The 20,539-nt window shown below is 41.6% G+C and overlaps 1 long non-coding RNA gene across 1 annotated transcript in view; it reads left to right on the top strand.

The window, feature by feature from the left end:
• Window positions 1-6,812: 6,812 nt before the first annotated feature.
• LOC117202852 (uncharacterized) overlaps window positions 6,813-20,539 on the top strand; it is a 278,339-nt gene continuing 264,612 nt past the window's right edge. Inside the window, exon 1 of the long non-coding RNA XR_007471360.1 lies at window positions 6,813-7,024. This is a non-coding gene — a long non-coding RNA (uncharacterized LOC117202852). The remainder of the gene's footprint in view (window positions 7,025-20,539) is intronic.

Raw genomic sequence — 20,539 nt, 5'->3', positions numbered from 1 at the left:
ATTAAGTCCTGAAACCAGGTGTATGACCTCAGTTGGAAAACTGTGAGCTTTGGCAGGGTTTGAATCCCAGCTGTGTGGGTTTAAGTCCCAATCTGGGTTTAGGCTGGGTTCGAGTCCCGGCATATGGGTTCAAGTCCAAATCTGAGGTGCACAGTTTCAAAATCAGCTCCTAAAAATATCTAACTATATGAAGATCTATTCTGCCAAGTAAACATTTTCCAACACATCATTTGTCCCATATTGATTATAATCTTATATCCTAAAAGAAACTCATTCTTTTTATTTTTATTTTTTGGTGTGTTAGTTTCTGCTTTATAACAAAGTGAATCAGTTATACATATACATATGTTCCCATATCTCTTCCCTCTTGCATCTCCCTCCCTCCCACCCTCCCTATCCCACCCCTCCAGGCGGTCACAAAGCACCGAGATGATCTCCCTGTGCTATGCGGCTGCTTCCCACTAGCTATCTACCTTAAGTTTGGTAGTGTATTTATGTCCATGCCTCTCTCTCGCTTTCTCACAGCTTACTCTTCCCCCTCCCCATATACTCAAGTCCATTCTCTAGTAGGTCTGTGTCTTTATTCCTGTCTTACCCCTAGGTTCTTCATGACATTTTTTTTCTTAAATTCCATATATATGTGTTAGCATACGATATTTGTCTTTCTCTTTCTGACTTACTTCACTCTGTATGACAGACTCTAGGTCTATCCACTTCCTTACAAAGAGCACAATTTCGTTTCTTTTTATGGCTGAGTAATATTCCATTGTATATATGTGCTACATCTTTATCCATTCATCCGATGATGGACACGTAGGTTGTTTCCATCTCTGGGCTATTGTAAATAGAGCTGCAATGAACATTTTGGTACATGACTCTTTATGAATTATGGTTTTCTCAGGGTATATGCGCAGTAGTGGGATTGCTGGGTCATATGGTACTTCTATTTGTAGTTTTTTAAGGAACCTCCATACTGTTCTACACAGTGGCTGTATCAATTGACATACCCACCAACAGTGCAAGAGGGTTCCCTTTTCTCCACACCCTCTCCAGCATTTATTGTTTCTAGATTTTTTGATGATGGCCATTCTGACTGGTATGAGATGATATCTCATTGTAGTTTTGATTTGCATTTCTCTAATGATTAATGATGTTGAGCATTCTTTCATGTGTTTGTTGGCAGTCTGTATATCTTGTTTGGAGAAGTGTCTATTTAAGTCTTCTGCCCATTTTTGGATTGGGTTTTTTGTTTTTTTGTTATTGAGCTGCATGAGCTGCTTATAAATTTTGGAGATTAATCCTTTGTCAGTTGCTTCATTTGCAAATATTTTCTCCCATTCTGAAGGTTGTCTTTTGGTCTTGTTTATGGTTTCCTTTGCTGTGCAAAAGCTTTGAAGTTTCATTAGGTCCCTTTTGCTTATTTTTGTTTTTATTTCCATTTCTCTAGGAGGTGGGTCAAAAAGGATCTTGCTGTGATTTATGTCATAGAGTGTTCCGCCTATGCTTTCCTCTAAGAGTATGATAGTTTCTGGCCTTACATTTAGGTCTTTAATCCATTTTGAGTTTATTTTTGTGTATGGTGTTAGGGAGTGATCTAATCTCATCCTTTTACATGTACCTGTCCAGTTTGCCCAGCACCACTTATTGAAGAGGCTGTCCTTTCTCCACTGTACATTCCTGCCTCCTTTATCAAAGATAAGGTGACCATATGTGCGTGGGTTTAACTCTGGGCTTTCTATCCTGTTCCATTGATCTCTCTTTCTGTTTTTGTGCCAGTACCATACTGTCTTGATTACTGTAGCTTTGTAGTATAGTCTGAAGTCAGGGAGCCTGATTCATCCAGCTCCGTTTTTCGTTCTCAAGATTGCTTTGGCTATTCGGGGTCTTTTGTGTTTCCATACAAATTGTGAAATTTTTTGTTCTAGTTCTGTGAAAAATGCCAGGGGTAGTTTGATAGGGATTGCATTGAATCTGTAGATTGCTTTGGGTAGTAGAGTAATTTTCACAATGTTGATTCTTCTGATCCAAGAACATGGTATATCTCTCCATGTATTTGTATCATCTTTAATCTCTTTCATCAGTGTCTTATAATTTTCTGCATACAGGTCTTTTGTCTCCTTAGGTAGGTTTATTCTTAGATATTTTATTCTTTTTGTTGCAAAGGTAAATAGGAGTGTTTTCTTGATTTCACTTTCAGATTTTTCATCATTAGTGTATACGAATGCCAGAGATTTCTGTGCATTAATTTTGTGTCCTGCTACTTTACCAAATTCATTGATTAGCTCTAGTAGTTTTCTGGTAGCATCTTTAGGATTCTCTATGTATAGTATCATGTCATCTGCAAAAAGGGACAGTTTTACTTCTTCTTTTCCGATTTGGATTCCTTTTATTTCCTTTTCTTCTCTGATTGCTGTGGCTAAAACTTCCACAACTATGTTGAATAAGAGTGGTGAGAGGGGGCAACCTTTTCTTGTTCCTGATCTTAGTGCAAATGCTTTCAGTGTTTCACCATTGAGGACGATGTTGGCTGTGGGTTTGTCATACATGGCCTTTATTATGTTGAGGAAAGTTCCCTCTATGCCTACTTTCTGCAGGGTTTTTTTATCATAAATGGGTGTTGAATTTTGTTGAAAGCTTTCTCTGCATCTATTGAGATGATCATATGGTTTTTCTCCTTCAATTAGTTAATATGGTTTATCACATTGATTGATTTGCATATATTGAAGAATCCTTGCATTCCTGGAATAAACCCCACTTGATCATGGTGTATGATCTGTTTAATGTGCTGTTGGATTCTGTTTGCTAGTATTTTGTTGAGGATTTTTTCATCTATGTTCATCAGTGATTTTGGTCTGTAGTTTTCTTTCTTTGTGACATCCCTGTCTGGTTTTGGTATCAAGGTGATGGTGGCCTCATAGAATGAGTTTGGGAGTGTTCCTCCCTCTGCTATCTTTTGGAAGAGTTTGAGAAGGATAGGCATTAGCTCTTCTCTAAATGTTTGATAGAATTCGCCTGTGAAGCCATCTGGTCCTGGGCTTTTGTTTGTTGGAAGATATTTAAGCACAGTTTCAGTTTCAGTGCTGTTCATATTTTCTATTTTTTCCTGATTCAGTCTTGGCAGGCTGTGCATTTCTAAGAATTTGTCCATTTCTTCCAGGTTGTCCATTTTATTGGCATAGAGTTGCTTGTAGTAATCTCTCATGATCTTTTGTATTTCTGCAGTGTCAGTTGTTACTTCTCCTTTTTCATTTCTAATTGTTTTGATTTGAGTCTTCTCCCTTTTTTTCTTGATGTGTCTGGCTAATGGTTTATCAATTTTGTTTATCTTCTCAAAGAACCAGCTTTTAGTTTTATTGATTTTTGCCATGTTTCCTTCATTTCTTTTTCATTTATTTCTGATCTGATTTGTATGATTTCTTTCCTTCTGCTAGGTTTGGGGTATTTTTGTTCTTCTTTCTCTAATTGCTTGAGGTGCAAGATTAGTTTGTTTATTCGAGATGTTTCCTGCTTCTTAAGGTGGGCTTGTATTGCTATAAACTTCTCCCTTAGAACTGCTTTTGCTGCATCCCATAGGTTTTGGGTCGTTGTGTCTCCATTGTCATTTGTTTCTAGGTATTTTTTTATTTCCACTTTGATTTCTTCAGTGATCACTTCATTATTAAGTAGTGTATTGTGTAGCCTCCATGTGTTTGTATTTTTTACAAATCTTTTCCTGTAATTGATATCTAGTCTCATGGTGTTGTTGTCAGAAAAGATACTTGATACAATTTCAATTTTCTTAAATTTACCAAGGCTTGATTTGTGACCCAAGATATGATCTATCCTGGAGAATGTTCCAGGAGCACTTGAGAAAAATGTGTATTCTATTGTTTTTGGATGGAGTGTCCTATAAATATAAATTAAGTCCATCTTGTTTAATGTATCATTTAAAGCTTGTGTTTCCTTATTTATTTTTATTTTGGATGATCTGTCCATGGGTGAAAGTGGGGTGTTAAAGTCCCCTACTATGAATGTGTTACTGTCGATTTCCCCTTTTATGGCTGTTAGTATTTGCCTTATGTATTGAGATGCTCCTATGTTGGGTGCATAAATATTTACAATTGTTATATCTTCTTCTTGGATCAATCCCTCGATCATTATGTAGTGTCCTTCTTTGTCTCTTCTAATAGTCTTTATTTTAAAGCCTCTTTTGTCTGATATGAGAATTGCTACTCCAGCTTTCTTTTGGTTTCCATTTGCATGAAATATCTTTTTCCATCCCCTTACTTTAAGTCTGTATGTGACTCTAGGTCTGAAGTGGGTCTCTTGTAGACAGCAAATATATGGGTCTTGTTTTTGTATCCATTCAGCCAATCTGTGTCTTTTGGTGGGAGCATTTAGTCCATTTACATTTAAGGTAATTATTGATATGTATGTTCCTATTCCCATTTTCTTAATTGTTTTGGGTTCGTTATTATAGGTCTTTTCCTTCTCTTGTGTTTCTTGCCTAGAGAAGTTCCTTTAGCATTTGTTGTAAAGCTGGTTTGGTGTTGCTGTACTCTCTCAGCTTTTGCTTGTCTGTAAAGGTTTTAATTTCTCCATCAAATCTGAATGATATCCTTGCTGTGTAGAGTAATCTTGGTTGCAGGTTTTTCTCCTTCATCGCTTTAAATACGTCATGCTACTCCCTTCTGGCTTGCAGACTTTCTGCTGAAAGATCAGCTGTTAACCTTATGGGGATTCCCTTCTGTGTTATATGTTGTTTTTCCCTTGCTGCTTTTAATATGTTTTCTTTGTATTTAATTTTTGACAGTTTGATTAATATATGTCTTGGCATATTTCTCCTTGGATTTATCCTGTTTGGGACTCTCTGAGCTTCCTGGACTTGATTAACTATTTCCTTTCCCATATTAGGGAAGTTTTCAACTATAATCTCTTCAAATATTTTCTCAGTCCCTTTCTTTTTCTCTTCTTATTCTGGAACCCCTATAATTCGAATGTTGGTGCGTTTAATGTTGTTCCAGAGGTCTCTGAGACTGTCCTCCATTCCTTTCATTCTTTTTTCTTTATTCTGCTCTGCAGTAGTTATTTCCACTATTTTATCTTCCAGGTCACTTATCTGTTCTTCTGCCTCAGTTATTCTGCTATTGATCCCATCTAGAGTATTTTTAATTTCATCTATTGTGGTGTTCATCGTTGTTTGTTTCATCTTTAGTTCTTCTAGGTCCTTGTTAAATATTTCTTACATTTTGTCTATTCTATTTCCAAGATTGTGGATCATCTTTACTATCATTATTCTGAATTCTTTTTCAGGTAGACTGCCTATTTCCTCTTCATTTGTTAGGTCAGGTGGGTTTTTATCTTGCTCCTTCATCTGCTGTGTGTTTTTCTGTTTTCTCATTTTGCTTATCTTACTGTGTTTGGAGTCTCATTTTTGAAGGCTGCAGGTTCATTGTTCCCATTGTTTTTGGTGTCTGTCCCCAGTGGCTAAGGTTGGGTCAATGGGTTGTGCAGGATTCCTGGTGGAGGGGACTAGTGCCTGTGTTCTGGTGGATGAGGCTGGATCTTGTCTTTCTGGTGGGCAGGTCCACGTCTGGTGGTGTGTTTTGGGGTGTCTGTGGCCTTATTATGATTTTAGGCAGCCTCTCTGCTAATGGGTGGGGTTGTGTTCCTGTCTTGCTAGTTGTTTGGCATAGGATGTCCAACACTGTAGCTTGTTGGTCGTTGAGTGAAGCTGGGTGCTGGTGTTGAGATGGAGATCTCTGGGAGATTTTTGCCATTTGATATTATGTGGAGCTGGGAGGTCTCTTGTGGACCAGTGTCCTGAAGTTGGCTCTCCCACCTCAGAGGCACAGCACTGACTCCTGGCTGCAGCACCAAGAGCCTTTCATCCACACGACTCAGAATAAAAGGGAGAAAAAGTAGAAAGAAAGAATTAGTAGAAGTAGAAAGAAAGAAAGAAAGGAGGGAGGGACGGAGGGAGGAAGGAAGGAAGGAAGGAAGGAGAGACGGAAGGAAAAAAAGAAAGAAGATAAAGTAAAATAAAATAAGATAAAACAAAATAAAGTTATTAAAATAAAAAATAATTATTAAGAAGAAAAAAAGAAAAAAATGGACGGATAGAACCCTAGGACAAATGGTGGAAGCAAACCTATACAGACAATATCTCACACAGAAGCATACACATACACACTCAGAAAAAGAGGAAAAGGGGGAAAAATCATAAATCTTGCTCTCAAAGTCCACTTCCTCAATTTGGGATGATTCGTTGTCTATTCAGGCATTCCACAGATGCAGGGTACATCAAGTTGATTGTGGAGATTTAATCTGCTGCTTCTGAGGCTGCTGGGAGAGATTTCCCTTTCTCTTCTTTGTTCTCACAGCTCCCAGGGGCTCAGCTTTGGATTTGGCTCCGCCTCTGCGTGTAGGTCGCGGGAGGGCGTCTGTTCTTCGCTCAGACAGGACGGGGTTAAAGAAGCAGCTGATTCGCTGGCGCAGGCTCACTCAGGCCGGGGGGGAGGGAGGGGCACGGAGTGCGGGGTGAGTGAGCGGTGGCAGAAGCCGGCGTGACGTTGCACTAACCTGAGGCGTGCCGTGCGTCCTCCCAGGGAAGTTGTCCCTGGATTCTGGGACCCTGGCAGTGGTGGGCTGCACAGGCTCCCGGGAGGGGAGGGGTGGATAGTGACCTGTGCTCGCACACAGGCTTCTTGGTGGTGGCAGCAGCAGCCTTAGCGTCTCATGCCCGTCTCTGGAGTCCACGCTTTTAGCCGTGGCTCGCGCCCGTCTCTGGAGCTCCTGTAAGCAGCGCTCTTAATCCCCTCTCCTTGCGCACCAGGAAACAAAGAGGGAAGAAAAAGTCTCTTGCCTCTTCAGCAGGTGCAGCCTTTTCCCGGACTCCCTCCCGGCTAGCTGTGGCGCACTAACCCCCTGCAGGCTGTGTTCACGCCGCCAACACCAGTCCTCTCCCTGCGCTCCGACCAAACCCCAAGCCTCAGCTCCCAGCCCTGCCCGACACGGCGAGTGAGCCAACAAGCCTCTCAGGCTGGTGAGTGTCGGTTGGCCCTGATCCTCTGTGCGGGAATCTCTTCGCTTTGCCCTCTGCACGCCTGTTGCTGTGCTCTCCTTCGCGGCACCGAAGCTTCCCCCTCCACCACCCGCAGTCTCCGCCCGCGAAGGGGCTTCCTAGTGTGTGGAAACCTTTCCTCCTTCACAGCTCCCTCCCACTGGTGCAGGTCCCGTCCCTATCCTTTTGCCTCTGTTTATTCTTTTTTCTTTTGCCCTACCCAGGTACGTGGGGGGTTTCTTGCCTTTTGGGAGGTCTGAGGTCTTCTGCCAGTGTCCAGTAGGTGTTCTGTAGGAGCTGTTCCACGTGTAGATGTATTTCTGGTGTATCTGTGGGGAGGAAGGTGATCTCCGCGTCTTACTCTTCCGCCATCTTCCGGAAGCCCTCGGAACTCAGTTTTAATGGGACTCAGTTTTAATCCCCACTTCGGTTTTATCTTTCCCCAAATCTTTCAGGGAATGGGGCAATGTTTTATCTTTCCCCAAATCTTTCGGGGATTGGGGCAATGGCTGCTCTACTTCCTGCTGAGATGGGGCATGGTCCTGCCTAAGTTTGGGGGAATAGTTACCGAATTAGAAATATTTGAGTTCCAAGTCCTGGATCCGAGTCTTATATGATTAAGATTTCAGCCCCTTAGGAATAAGCCTGAAACCTGATCTGGACCTGGCACTTTGGAGAGACTTGTTGTAGCTAGTTTTTTTCAAGCCATTCCCTATAAAGGGGAAACCCATCAAGGCAATCCTGAAGACCCGCAAATAGGAAGCTGACCACATATCTAGCAGTTAGAATTATCAAAAGAATCAGCATATGAATCTATAGTTTTGTAGGTAAAAGGTTTGAGAAAAGATGACAAAACAGAAATTTCATTCCGCTTGTTGCAACAAAGACTTAAAGTTTCCCAAAGGGTGAGCTGTTTGTTCCCGGGAGTCTGCTTGCTCGCTGTAGACAAGCTTGGCTGGTTCGTCTCACCATGGCACTTCTGATCTAAGCTAGAAAAGAACAAAAATCCCTCCTCCCCTTGGGAATATGGAGCTGGGATGAAAATCAGGTAATATGACCCCTAAACTTCTCCTTCCCCAATGTGTATGCCCTTCATTTGTGTGCCCCTCATAACTGGCTTGCTAAAGAAACTCAGGGCAGCAGCTACTCACCTGTCTGCCCGTTCTCCCTCTGAGAGTGTATTCTTGTTTAAATAAATCTTCATTTTACTTTCTTAACCTTCCTGTCTCATTTCCAAATTTTTTCCACGATGAGGCAAGAACCTTAAGTTCACCAGGAACGTGATAAGCAGGAACCCAGCAACATGGCAACAACTAATTTGCAGGAGAAGCTGGTAAACGAAGCCTTGAGCTGGCAGCCATGTGTCTATCTAAAACCTGGGGTGGGGTTCTCTTGCTAAAAGAGAAAAGGGGATCATTAGTATTATAGGAGAGCAGTTAGTGTTAGTGATAAGTTGTGTGCCAAGTTCATTGGGAACCCCCTGAAAACATATCTATCTTGTGGATCACAGTTGGAATTCAAGTAGGTTGCCTTGGATCAAAGTTGCAAGACTCTGTGGGCTCCACTTTGCTTAGTCCCAGGAATCAGTGGTAGCAAAGCGTCCTTGTCTTGCCCCATCTCTTCCACTTTTTGCACCTTAGTCATGAAGACTGAGTGCAATGCCTTGTGTCTAAAGGTGCCACCCTCTGATATGCATCCGTTTCTGCTCCCAGAGGTTTCATCCCTCTGCCAGTCTCATAGCAAGATTCCTTCCCCTTGACTCTCTAGTTCTTGTGCTCTTTTTCCTTCCAGAAAACTCTTTTTGCTTTATTTAACAAGTGTTACCTTCATGTACCTTTTTGGGATTAAGGGCATGCTCCTTTTAATTTCTTAATCTGACACTCCAATAAACACAAATTATGGGGGTGGGGTGTAGCTTATTCTCAGGAGGGTAAAGAGCAAGAGGCTTACTTTGGCAGTAACTGCCCTCTGTTATTCCGTTCCTCCTCTGCATTATTCACCTGGGCAAGGGCTTGCAAATGTAAGTGATGAGTCTCTAACACTGCTCACTGAATCATCCTTGGACTCTAATTCTAAGGATCCCACCCCCTCACTCTTTAAAAGCCAATGGGTACTGTTTCTAACTGAATCTATCTGGGAGGTCACAGAGAGAGCAGCGGAGCTTTGTAGTTTTCTTGCAATGAGGCACATGAGTGATGTAGAGAAGTAACTAAAGGTCAGTATAGCTGGCTGCTATAGTGGAGGTTCATTCAACAAATTTTGTATACCTCCAATGTGGCAGGCATCATCTCTCCTGCTAGTAAAGGAGGCATCATCTCTCCTGCTAGTAAAGGAGATACAATGTTAGGTAAATATGTATCCGTCCATGTTCTCATGGAGCTTACAGTCTAGATGCTGTGACTAAAGGAACGTGAGTTCCCAGATCTATGATTAGTCTTTATATGTTTTAGATGTTTCCTCCTTATGCACTGCAGGCCGTATATATGTCACTGTTACTCACGCCCTGAGACAGTCCCTGTTGTCTCTTAGCTTCTCATAGCTGGAAGTCCATTATGGACTGGCCATTTTGCTCACCAGTCCCAAGTATGCTGTAATGTTGCACATTATACTGTCATTATTTTCTGGTGGGGATTTTATTCCCATGATGCTGCAGAAATATATATGTGTCATCACCAAAACATTCCACTTTGTTTTAAAGCTAGTTAGGGTCAGGTCGTCAGCCATGAACTAAAAAATCACCCTCAAAACTCTTACATTCTATTCTGGGTTTTGTTTCTAATAGCTAAAGGACTTTCAGGAAATCATTTAGCCTTTCTGAACTTCACTTTTTTAGCATTAAAATGGAGACCAACAATTTGTATTTATCTTCCTCAAAATTGTAGGGCAATACCAGTGAGATAATGAGTGTCAGAATGATTTGTGAAGTGTTTTTATTATTATATCTTATATTCTTTAAGAAGTTTCTCTCTCTTTGTTTAGCATTTACTCCCTGTATCAATTGACATTCTCTACACCGTAAAATTACTCTATCTTATAACTTTTAACTTAATAACTTTTACAAATTCAAATAATGCTATGCTCCAGAACAACTGTATCAACTCACTCTGTCACACATACACATGCACAATGGTTATTGATCGTATATACTTTTAAGCTCTTACCTACCTTTGTTTTATTATTTCGCTGTCCTTTTGTTTTGTACATATCAAATAAGTGCAGAAAAAAGTAGTGAGAGTGATAGGATTGCTGGTAAGATAAAGGTATTATTTCAGTGGCTATTAGAGATAAAAATTGAAGGTGATAAGAAAATGCTGTGTATTGCACATATAAATAGAATGAAATATTTGATTCTTGAGAATAAAGATAAAATCATGTATGCAAAAAAAAAAATCAACTCTACATAACTTAGACATGATTGCACGACTAACTGGAGACTAAGAGATGAGACTTAGAAATAGGACAAGATCCAGGACTGGATTAAATACATCTCCAGGCATCTAGGCTGCAGGTCCCATTCCACTATCCCATCTGATGCTGCTGCTGGAAAGAAGGGACTCTACCTCCTTTCCCTCCAGTCTTTTACTGTTCCAAAACTTGAGGGGAGAGATTCCTGCTGGCTTGGCTTAAGTCATGTGCTTGTTCCTCTGCTAGGAAATTCAGCTGCCTTGATTTACTATCCTATCATGATGTCACCCAGAGGGGAAGATTTAATTTCCCAAAAGAAAATCAGGGTACTATTAACATATAAGTGACAATGGATGCTAAATGGTCAAATGGTGTACATATACATGTATATATACACACACACACGCATACATACATACACAAATGCATATACCTATGTAAACATGACTATGTAGTACATGAAAAAGATATGTCTATGCACACAGATATACACACATATCTATACACACATATTACTATACACACACATTACATCATACAACATGTGACAAATGTTTAGAGGCGGCGAGAATCAACAGGGATGGGGAAGAGTGATGGATAAAATTTTAAAAAAAAGGAAGCAAGGCTTCCCTGGTGGCGCAGTGGTTGAGAGTCCGCCTGCCGATGCAGGGGACACGGGTTCATGCCCCGGTCCGGGAAGGTCCCACATGCCGCGGAGCGGCTGGGCCCGTGAGCCATGGCTGCTGAGCCTACGCGTCCGGAGCCTGTGCTCCGCAACGGGAGAGGCCACAGCAGTGAGAGGCCCGCGTACCGCAAAAAAAAAAAAAAAAAAAAAAAAAAAAAAAAAAAAAAAATTGAAAAAAAAAAGGAAACAGGTGGTTGTAAATAGAGGATTGACATCAACGTTTAATGCCAATTTTACCCTAACGTTGGTCCAGAAGAGGTTAGAACACTGAAAGTTTGTCAAAGTAAAATACAAAATGAAGACCAAATTTGAAAATTCCCTGAGCAGACAATACCATTGAAGCCACATAAACACTAAATCTAGCTTTTCACGAATATAAGTGAAGCTTAACTTAGATTGCTTCTTGTAACTGCCTCTGATAATCATACAAGAAATTTAAGTCATCTTCCTAAAATGCTATAAAATAATCACTATTATCAATCCCCTGCCATCTGGAAACTTCCATTATAATAACCAATCATAGGAAAGGTTGAACAGCTTCCTAATTTTCATTTTATACGTCACCCTGAGGAGTCATGTCTCTGAGCTTCCTAACAGTTTTGAGTTTGAAAGCTCCCAGTCTGTGAACTGTTCTTAGGTGCATAATAAACCCTTACTAAATACTACTTCATTGGTCTGGCTTTAATTTTTCTCTTTCTGGATTTTTGACAAAGTTAAGCCCGATGGAATGGTTTCGGATGAAACTTGTTACAAGCCACTGACGTTGACCAGATACTAAAGCCCTTTTGACCCTCCGTGATTAATGAAAATGTACAGGTGAGAAGTGTGTACACTGCAACGATGAGGAATTTTATTCATTGTTGTTCAATGACCACTTACTGAGCACTTACTGTGGGTCAGGCTCTGTTCTAGGCACTGGAGATACAGTGGGGAAGAAGACAAGGCCCCAGCTCTAGTGGAACTTATGTTCTGGTTGGAGACAGCTGATAATAAACCAATTACAAAAATAATCAGATGACCCTAAGCACTCTTCAGGAAAGTAAAATGGAGCTGGTTGAAAGAAAGTGACAAGTTGTTTCTTAAGGGTTGGTGGTCTAGGAAGGTCTGCCTGAGTAGGAACAGTTAACTCATATCTAAATGCTAAGAAGGAGCACAAAAAAAAAAAAAAAATAGTGTGGTTGAGAGGAGAGGGCAGAATCATGCAGAAGGGCTAACAGTGACCCTATTTGGGAAGAATCTTGGTGTATTCATGTGGCAGGGCAGGGGTACGGGAATGCTCCAGAAGTAGGAGAAGAGAAATCATGTCAGACAAGGGACTTGTAAGCCACAGTAAGGAGTTCGGAGTCTACTTTAATTTTGATTAGAAGCCAGTGGAGGCTTTTTTTTAAAATTAATTAATTTATTTTTGGCTGTGTTGGGTCTTTGTTGCTGCGCGGGCTTTCTCTAGTTGCGGCGAGCGGGGGCTACTCTTCTTTGTGGTGTGCGGGCTTCTATTGTGTTGGCTTCTCTTTGTTGCAGAGCACGGGCTCTAGGAGCGTGGGCTTCAGTAGTTGTGGCTCGCGGGCTGTAGAGCACAGGCTCAGTAGTTGTGGTGCACGGACTGAGTTGCTCCGCGGCATGTGGGATCTTCCTGGACTAGGGCTTGAACCCATGTCCCCTGCCTTGGAAGGCGGATTCTTAACCACTGCGCCACCAGAGAAGCCCGCCACTGGAGATTTTTAATCAAAGAGTGACATGATCTGCTTTTATTTTTCTGTTAAATGACCCTCTTTCCTTGAAGAAAATGGTTTGCAGGTGTAAGAACAGAGGAAGGGAGAATGGTTAGGAAACTATTGTAGCAAATAGGCTGGTGGATAATGACTCAGCAGCGAGAGTAAAGATGGAGAGAAGCACCTGGGATTCAGGATGTGTCTTCCAGATCTCAGAAATGAGTAGTTCATCCTTCTAGTGTCTCAGGCAAAGAACTTTTGAATCATACTCATTTCCTCTGTTTCTTACACTTCAAATGTAAATTCGCAAATCGAGTTGTCTATCTTCAAAATATATCCAGCATTTCTCACTGCCTCCTCTGCTGACACCCTTTCACAAGTATCCTCATCTCTCATCTGGATTATTGCAAAAGCCTGGTCTCCCTGCTTCTGTGGTTGCCTTTGGAACATTCATACACATTCATGCACGCATATTTATGGCAGGGCGGTTCTTTAAAATACAAAATCAGATCATGCCATTCAGCTGCTCAGATAGCTGTCCAACAACTTCAGTCCTCATGATGTCCTGGCAGGCCTTACTGTCTGGCTCTTGTGGTTTCTCTGACTTTATCTAGTACTCTCCCAGGGGATCATCCAGTCTACTGCAGTCTGGCTCTTGTGGTTTCTCTGACTTTATCTGGTACTCTCCCAGGGGATCGTCCAGTCTACTGCAGTCCCCATGCCGCCATCTTTGAATGTGCCATGCACACTCCTGACTCAGAGCCTTTGCCCCTGCTCTTTTCTCTGCCTACAAAGCCCCTCCCCAAGATGTCTACATGGCTCTTTCCCTACCCTCCTTCTGGTCTTTGCTCAGAAATTGTGGTCTCAAGAAGGATGTTTCTGACTACCTTATGTAAAACTGCAACTCCTCCCCCTTCCTGTTTTCTTTTTCTTTCTTTTTAAAATTTTATTTATTTTTGGTTGCATTGGGTCTCCGTTGCTGCGCACGGGCTTTCTCTAGTTGCGGCAAGCGGGGGCTACTCTTCATTGCAGTGCACGGGCTTCTCATTGCGGTGGCTTATCTTGTTGCAGAGCATGGGCTCTAGGCATGCGGGTTTCAGTAGTTGTGGCACGCAGGCTCAGTAGTTGTGGCTTGCGGGCTCTAGAGCGCAGGCTTAGTAGTTGTGGCGCACAGGCTTAGCTGCTCCGCGGCGTGTGGGATCTTCCCGGACCAGGGATCGAACCTGTGTCCCCTGCATTGGCAGGCGGATTCTTAATCACTGCACCACCAGGGAAGTCCCGTTTTATTTTTCTTTATAGCACGAATTCTCACTTAGCATACCATATGCTCTGATTTTTGTTTATTCTCTCTCCCTCTGCCCCCCAGTGGAATGTAAGATCCATGAGGAGCACAGAGTTTATAAAACTCTGTTTTGTTCACTGTGATATCGCCAATGACTAGCACATAAAAAGATGCTCAATAAGTATTTGTTGACTATGTCAGCAGTTGATAAAAAAAGGAAAGGAAAGAAGAATAATAAAATTCACATTCTAGGAAGTACAGAAAATAAAGCAATCTGAAAAAGACATTAAGTGGGTCAAATATTCAAAAAGTTAATGAAGAGATTAGATTTTATAAAGTAAAAATGGGTTATTTTACACATAACAAAATGACATATTTATGTTAGCATCAATAGAATTTCTAAATATAAAAATTTAATCTTTGAAATTATAATGATCACACAATGCATGTAGTACTTGTTAAGTACTGGTAACATTTAAAGCATTTAAAAAATATTTTAGAGACTAATTTAATCTGAGGAAGGTGAGATGGGAAAACTGAGGCACAGAAGAGGAGGAACTTGCCTGAAGTTATTCATCCATTAAGCGACGAAGACAGGACTCAGACACAGGTTGTCTGTGCCCCTAACCACTCCTCTTGTTTTTAATTTTTCTAGGTACTTTAATTCCCCAATTGTACTGTTTCTCTGGCCATGACCCTCCTTGGGACTTATTTTTCTTATCTATAAAATGCATGATATGAGGTTAGGCTACGTAGTGTACTGAATTTTGTAAAGTGAAGAGTGTTTGCAAAGTATGTCAGGGGCTGCATTGCCAGGTCCTGTGGAATGTCACCTCTGAAGTTTGAAAACTAAAAGAACAGATTAGAATTTGACCTGGGAAATTCCAAGGCTATTTAGTAAAAACCCATAAAACACCATTAATTTCTGAAAAGGTCATTCTCCCAAAGACAGGCAACACAGAACAGTACCTGAGAGTGGGGTTATTTGGAAAGCTCAGGTGAAATCTGAAGTTCTGAGCCGCTCCTTGGATGCGATGGGTTGAGACTGCCCCCATGTGGTCACAAAGTGAGATTGTAGAAGCAAGCCCACCCTCTTAGTTTTCAGAACTCTGTTATATCCTTGTTTTCTTCCAAGCACTACGTCACTTGATGTAAAGCCATTGATGAGACTCTAGCCATGCCAGCATTTTTCTAGAGAACATTCATAGTTTGAACTGATCACAGGCTAAAATTCTGTTGGGACCATGGCATTCCTAGCCCTTGGTAATCTGGGGCCAGATAACCTATCCATCTTTGGTTCCATCTAAGGTTTTTCTCTCTATTTCCTGCACACGACAGGCATTCTCTTCCTTCTGGGATTCTGCATACACAATCCCATGGCCTGGAATACCCTTTGCCTCCATTTGTACTACAAGAAACCTCCATAAGACCCGACTAAAAAATTCTGTGTGACCCCTGTATTTCTGCCTCCAAGAGCCTGAGTTATTTTGGGAGGAACGTCATGCTTTTCTTGACTTTGCATCCCCCAGACCCTAGGACCGTGAAACCCACTAGCAAGCTGGTACCTCTTGCTTTCAAATATTCTTAATTGCGTTTTATCTTGAGTTTTAAACAATAGAAAACAGCTAGTTCAGGCATCCTTATTTCCCACCTTGACTATTGAAACATCCTCTTAAATGGTTTCCCTGCCTGCCTCCATTCTTTTTCTCCTTCACTTATTCTCCAAACAGTTGCCAGAGCAAAATGTCCAAAAATCTACATTAATAGGCTACTATTTTACAAAAAATCTCTCTGCTGGCTCTCCATTACTTGCTGAGTGGCCTTCAAATATTTTGATTATGTACATTTATTAGTAAAATACTTCTCAGCATGTACCCACAACATAGATTTATTTAGGTATTTATAAATCATATAGATGTACTACTATAGTCATGAATCAAGTATGTTATAAAACACATAATAAAATTAAAGGATTAAAAATAAGAATAATTCTTACAATATTTTTGTAAACATGAAAATCTTATTGCACTAGTAATCATATTTTATGGTGAGAGCCATATGATTGGATGTACTTGATTGTTTTTGAAACTCTTTGTTCAACACTGAGTTACTCTATTTCAGTTTACTTGGGTGCTTCATTTTCATGGCTGCTGTAGCCATAGTAATAGAAGTTCAGAATTTTTTTCAGCATCTCAATGGAGAGCCTTGTGAAACCTTCGGTGAAAATGCAAGTGTATCTGGAAAATACTGACTTAAAGAACAGGATTCCAACTCCAAAATGGCATTCAGGAGTCTTTAAAACCTGACCCAACCTATGCTTCCACACTGGCTCTGAGCATTGTCTCCTGTACCCTGGCATACTTGATCTCAGATCAACTGCACAACTTTGAGTCCAAGGCTGCACCATACACTTCCACATTTCTTTGCTTTTGCATGTGCATGGAATGTACTTGACTTCCTTTGTCTGCTATGAATTTCTAATCATCTTTCAAAAGTATGCATATAAAAGCCTTTGCATATAAGGCTTTTATATGCATAAAAGTATGCATATAAAAGCCTTTCTCAAATCTTTGAGATTTTCCAAATTCCACCCATAACCCGTAGACTCAGTTGTTTCCTTGTTTGGTGCTTAGATAAAATCTTTACATTCTCTCCAACTATATTTTTTTTCAGTGAATTGTAGATTTTTGATTTATTTGTCCCAATTTTCTGCAAGACTTGTGGGAAGAAACTGTTTATCTCTGACAACCTTCTCAGTTCATGGGAGGAGTTCAAAAAGTGTTTGTGAAGTGATAAGTGAATGCCAATAACTACCAGTAAGTCTGCACATGTCCCCCAGACAATTCAATCATGAATAAAACACCAGTCACCTCCAGTTACTAGATGGCAGGTCCTAATCTCTGTAGTGAGACACCTTGATCTCCTATGGCTGGAAGCCTTTATTACTTTTCCTTTGCGGGAGACTTCTTGCCAGGGACTTTTCATAATAACCTTAGTCACCTGGGATTATTCTCCAGATTATCTAGGATTGCTGCTATTATGTGTGCTATGCTCAGCAGAGAAAGAGGAGAACATCCCTTGGACATTCTTGGATACCCAGTTTTGTTTGTTTTTTTAAACCTTGTTCTCTATCATCTGACCTGACTAGATTTTGGGGGGTAGGGAGGAGACATGGTCCAATTCAAGAAACTGACTGGGAGAATCAAGACTTTCTAACCATGAATAAATTGCTCCTTGGGCTGCATGTTCTGTTGTCAACTTGACATCACTAGCATTCCACCTAAGGACTCTGAGAAGCCATGGGCTCCATGTACTAGAATCCCCGTCCTATGGGGTTTCAGCTTAGAGCTGACCACTGAGCATCGCTAGTAGGAGATTGGGAAAGTGGGAGGGAAGGAAAAGCAAGAGTCAGCTGAAGCTATGAGCAAAGGCAGGTAAGGGATTCTCAGAGGTTTTCTTACAAGCTCTCGAGACCATTTACTTTTCTGCTATAGACTGACACTATTGGTGGAAACTTTTCAGAGATCTTCATCATCTTTCTGGCAAGCTATTTTGAACTACCCATTTCAGTTCCTTGGGCTCAGTCTTCAGTGTTGGCTTCCCTGACATTTGCTCCCCCAGCTATTCCAATGACGTGTAGTTCCTCAACTCCTATATCCAACTCCTTACCCTTGGAATTCATGGAGTTGTTTCTGTTTTGCTAGCGAAACTCTGTGAGGTATATACAGAATGAGTTAGATAGTTGGGCTGTTGGCCATCTGTAGCAGGTATCTAAATCATCCTCCAATGTAGGGGTTTAGAACAACAGCCATTTCATTGCTCTCAATTCTATGGGTCAGGACTTTGGACTTCCAGAGCTCAGCAAGGATGTTCATCACAGTTCCTTGCGGTCCTGCCTGCAGGGGCTTGATAGAGACTGGGAGATCCAAAGTGGTTTCGTGTAACATCTGAGGCCTTGTGCTGGCTCTCTGCTGAGACGCCTTGATTCTCTACCACGTGGCCTCTCTCTCCACGTGGTCTGCCACCACTCAGTAGTCTGGCTTGAGTTTCTTTCTATGGTGGCTGGCTTTCAAGAGGGGGAAAGCAGGCACTGCAAGGCTTCTTAAGGCCCAAGGCTTGATTGGAACAGCATCACTTTGTGATATTCTATTGGCCAAAGCAGGTAACCAGCCCAAATTGAAGGGAGGCACCAGAGTCCTCCTTTTGAAGGGAAGAGTGGTGAAGTCACTTTACAAGGAGTATGGGAAGGAATGTTGCAGCCACTTTTGCAAACAATTTCCACACCAGCTGAGGAAATGGAAGCATGGAGAGGTTAAATAACTTGCTCAAGGTCACTCAACGGCTAAGTGACAGGGCCCAGATTTGACTCTGATTAATCTGACTGCCATGTTCGTGTTCTTTCCCACCACACTACACTGCTTTAAGACTTCCTTTTCATTTCTCTCTAAAGCTTTTCCTGACTACATGTTTGTATGTCCAATTTCCACATGGCTTCAAGGCCCAGAAAAAATTCTACCTTTCCAATTTTTCCAAGCTTGAAATAAACTGTCCTCCAACTTACCCTTCTATGGCATTTTTCTTGAGGTCCTTCATGTTAAAAAATAAAGCCAAAATGTCTCTATTTCAGATAATTAAATCAGAAGCTTCCCATAGTGTCTTCATATTTCAGTTCGTGTATAGGGTTTTATCTTTCCCATAAGCCTGCTAGAATCCTGTAAATAGGCTTGGGTCCTATATATCTCCCTTACCTCTGAGATCATATAGCATAAAGTCTAGTGCACAGCAGTTAATGAACAAATACCGAATAAATGAACACGGGAATGAGCCCCACTCTGTTCCTTCAGAACCATTCTGACCTCCCTGTATACCAGGAAATGCATAGCCATTAAACGTAAGCTCTAAGAGCCTCGGCCCTACCCTCATCACTTAGGACCCCCTCCTGGCTTCTCTGCTGACTTTGCTCTTTCCGTGCTGTGTCCAGGTAACTTCTGGCCCTTGGCCTAGCGTCATGGCTTCGGCTCAGCTTTTAAGTGTTGGTTTTGACATTCTTGGTTTTGACCCTTATTGACTTCTGAGAACAACATCGGATGGGATCTTATACCCTGCTTCCCATCTTTGTCATCCAGACCATGTCTTTACTCCGTTATAATCTTCCTGAGAACAGGAACAATGTTTTGCTCATCATTGACTGACCCCATCAATACAAAGTTTAAAAAGTATTATATAGATTGAAATAACTGGTGCCCTTAACCAGACCCACCCTAGTCCCTAAGGAGAGTGTGGTTCAGACAGAATGAGTGACAGATGTGTTTTAATGAAGTGCTGTGGGCTGCTTTTGCCTTAGGGAGGAGCATGAAGCCCTCCTGCATCAGGAGGGCTTCCCATGAGCCAATAAGATGAGCAATCTTGAGTGAGGCATGCTTAACATAGCCATAACGAACCTGGTGTCACAGGAGCCAACCCGTTGCCAATTCTCTACACATATGTTGATCTTTTTTTGTTGAACTTCCCTGGAGCTCCTTTGCTTATTTAACTTTCCTTAATAACTAGCAGATGGCTTCTGTCTGGGCAATCATCAGCTGGTGCTTAGCAATGGCAGATTCAAGAGGAGGCATGGGACTTGTTAGGGGTGGGGGAATCCAGATGCTAACACGCAGAATGCCAGGTGAAGTTATCAGGCGTTGTTTAATTGGTGTTGGAGGCAGTGAGGACAGATGAGAGGGGTATTAGGAAGAACTCTTCCTGGGAGGGGGAGACTGCTGCTCAGAGAGCCAAGCACAACTAGAGATGACAATGGCAGTGGAAACCAGGAGCAACTCCGGAAGAGAGACCAGTTCTTTTCTGAGGACTCATTATGTAGCAGCAAGTATTATGCATACAGATATGCAGTCAATCAATATATAGGGTATGTAAACTGGGACCCACCATTGATTCACATATTCATTCATCCAACAAATGTGTGTTGAGGTCCTAACTGTGCATTGGGCCCCATCCAGTGCCCCCAGGCACTAGAGTTAAAGCAGTGAACAAGATATGGTCCCTCTTGTATCTGTCATTGATTTGCATGAAAATGATTAAGTGCATTCAGGTGGTACAATAAGCAAACAAATGGTTCACTTTGCTTTAGAGGAAGAGGTTCAGGTAGACAGTACAGTGGCATGGAAAGGGTATTCGGCAACCGGAAGAGGCTCAAATTTTGTGTAGCCAGAGGAATGAGAGAAATAAGCAAGGCCATAGAATTGGAGAAAACCTAGGGTAGTCCAGGAAAAGCTCTCCACTGGTCGGTCCTGGTTGCTCTTCCTGGATGTGAGAGTACAAATGATGTGTCATGTGTGAACAAGTCAAACTGTTTACAACAGTGGGTGGCTGTCCTCTGTGTCAGGGTCCAGGCACCTTCTCTACCTGATGCTCACCAA

This window comes from Orcinus orca, chromosome 1 (assembly GCF_937001465.1).
Source record: "Orcinus orca chromosome 1, mOrcOrc1.1, whole genome shotgun sequence".
Classification (NCBI taxonomy): domain Eukaryota; kingdom Metazoa; phylum Chordata; class Mammalia; order Artiodactyla; family Delphinidae; genus Orcinus; species Orcinus orca.
This window is presented reverse-complemented; position numbering and strand designations above follow the sequence as displayed.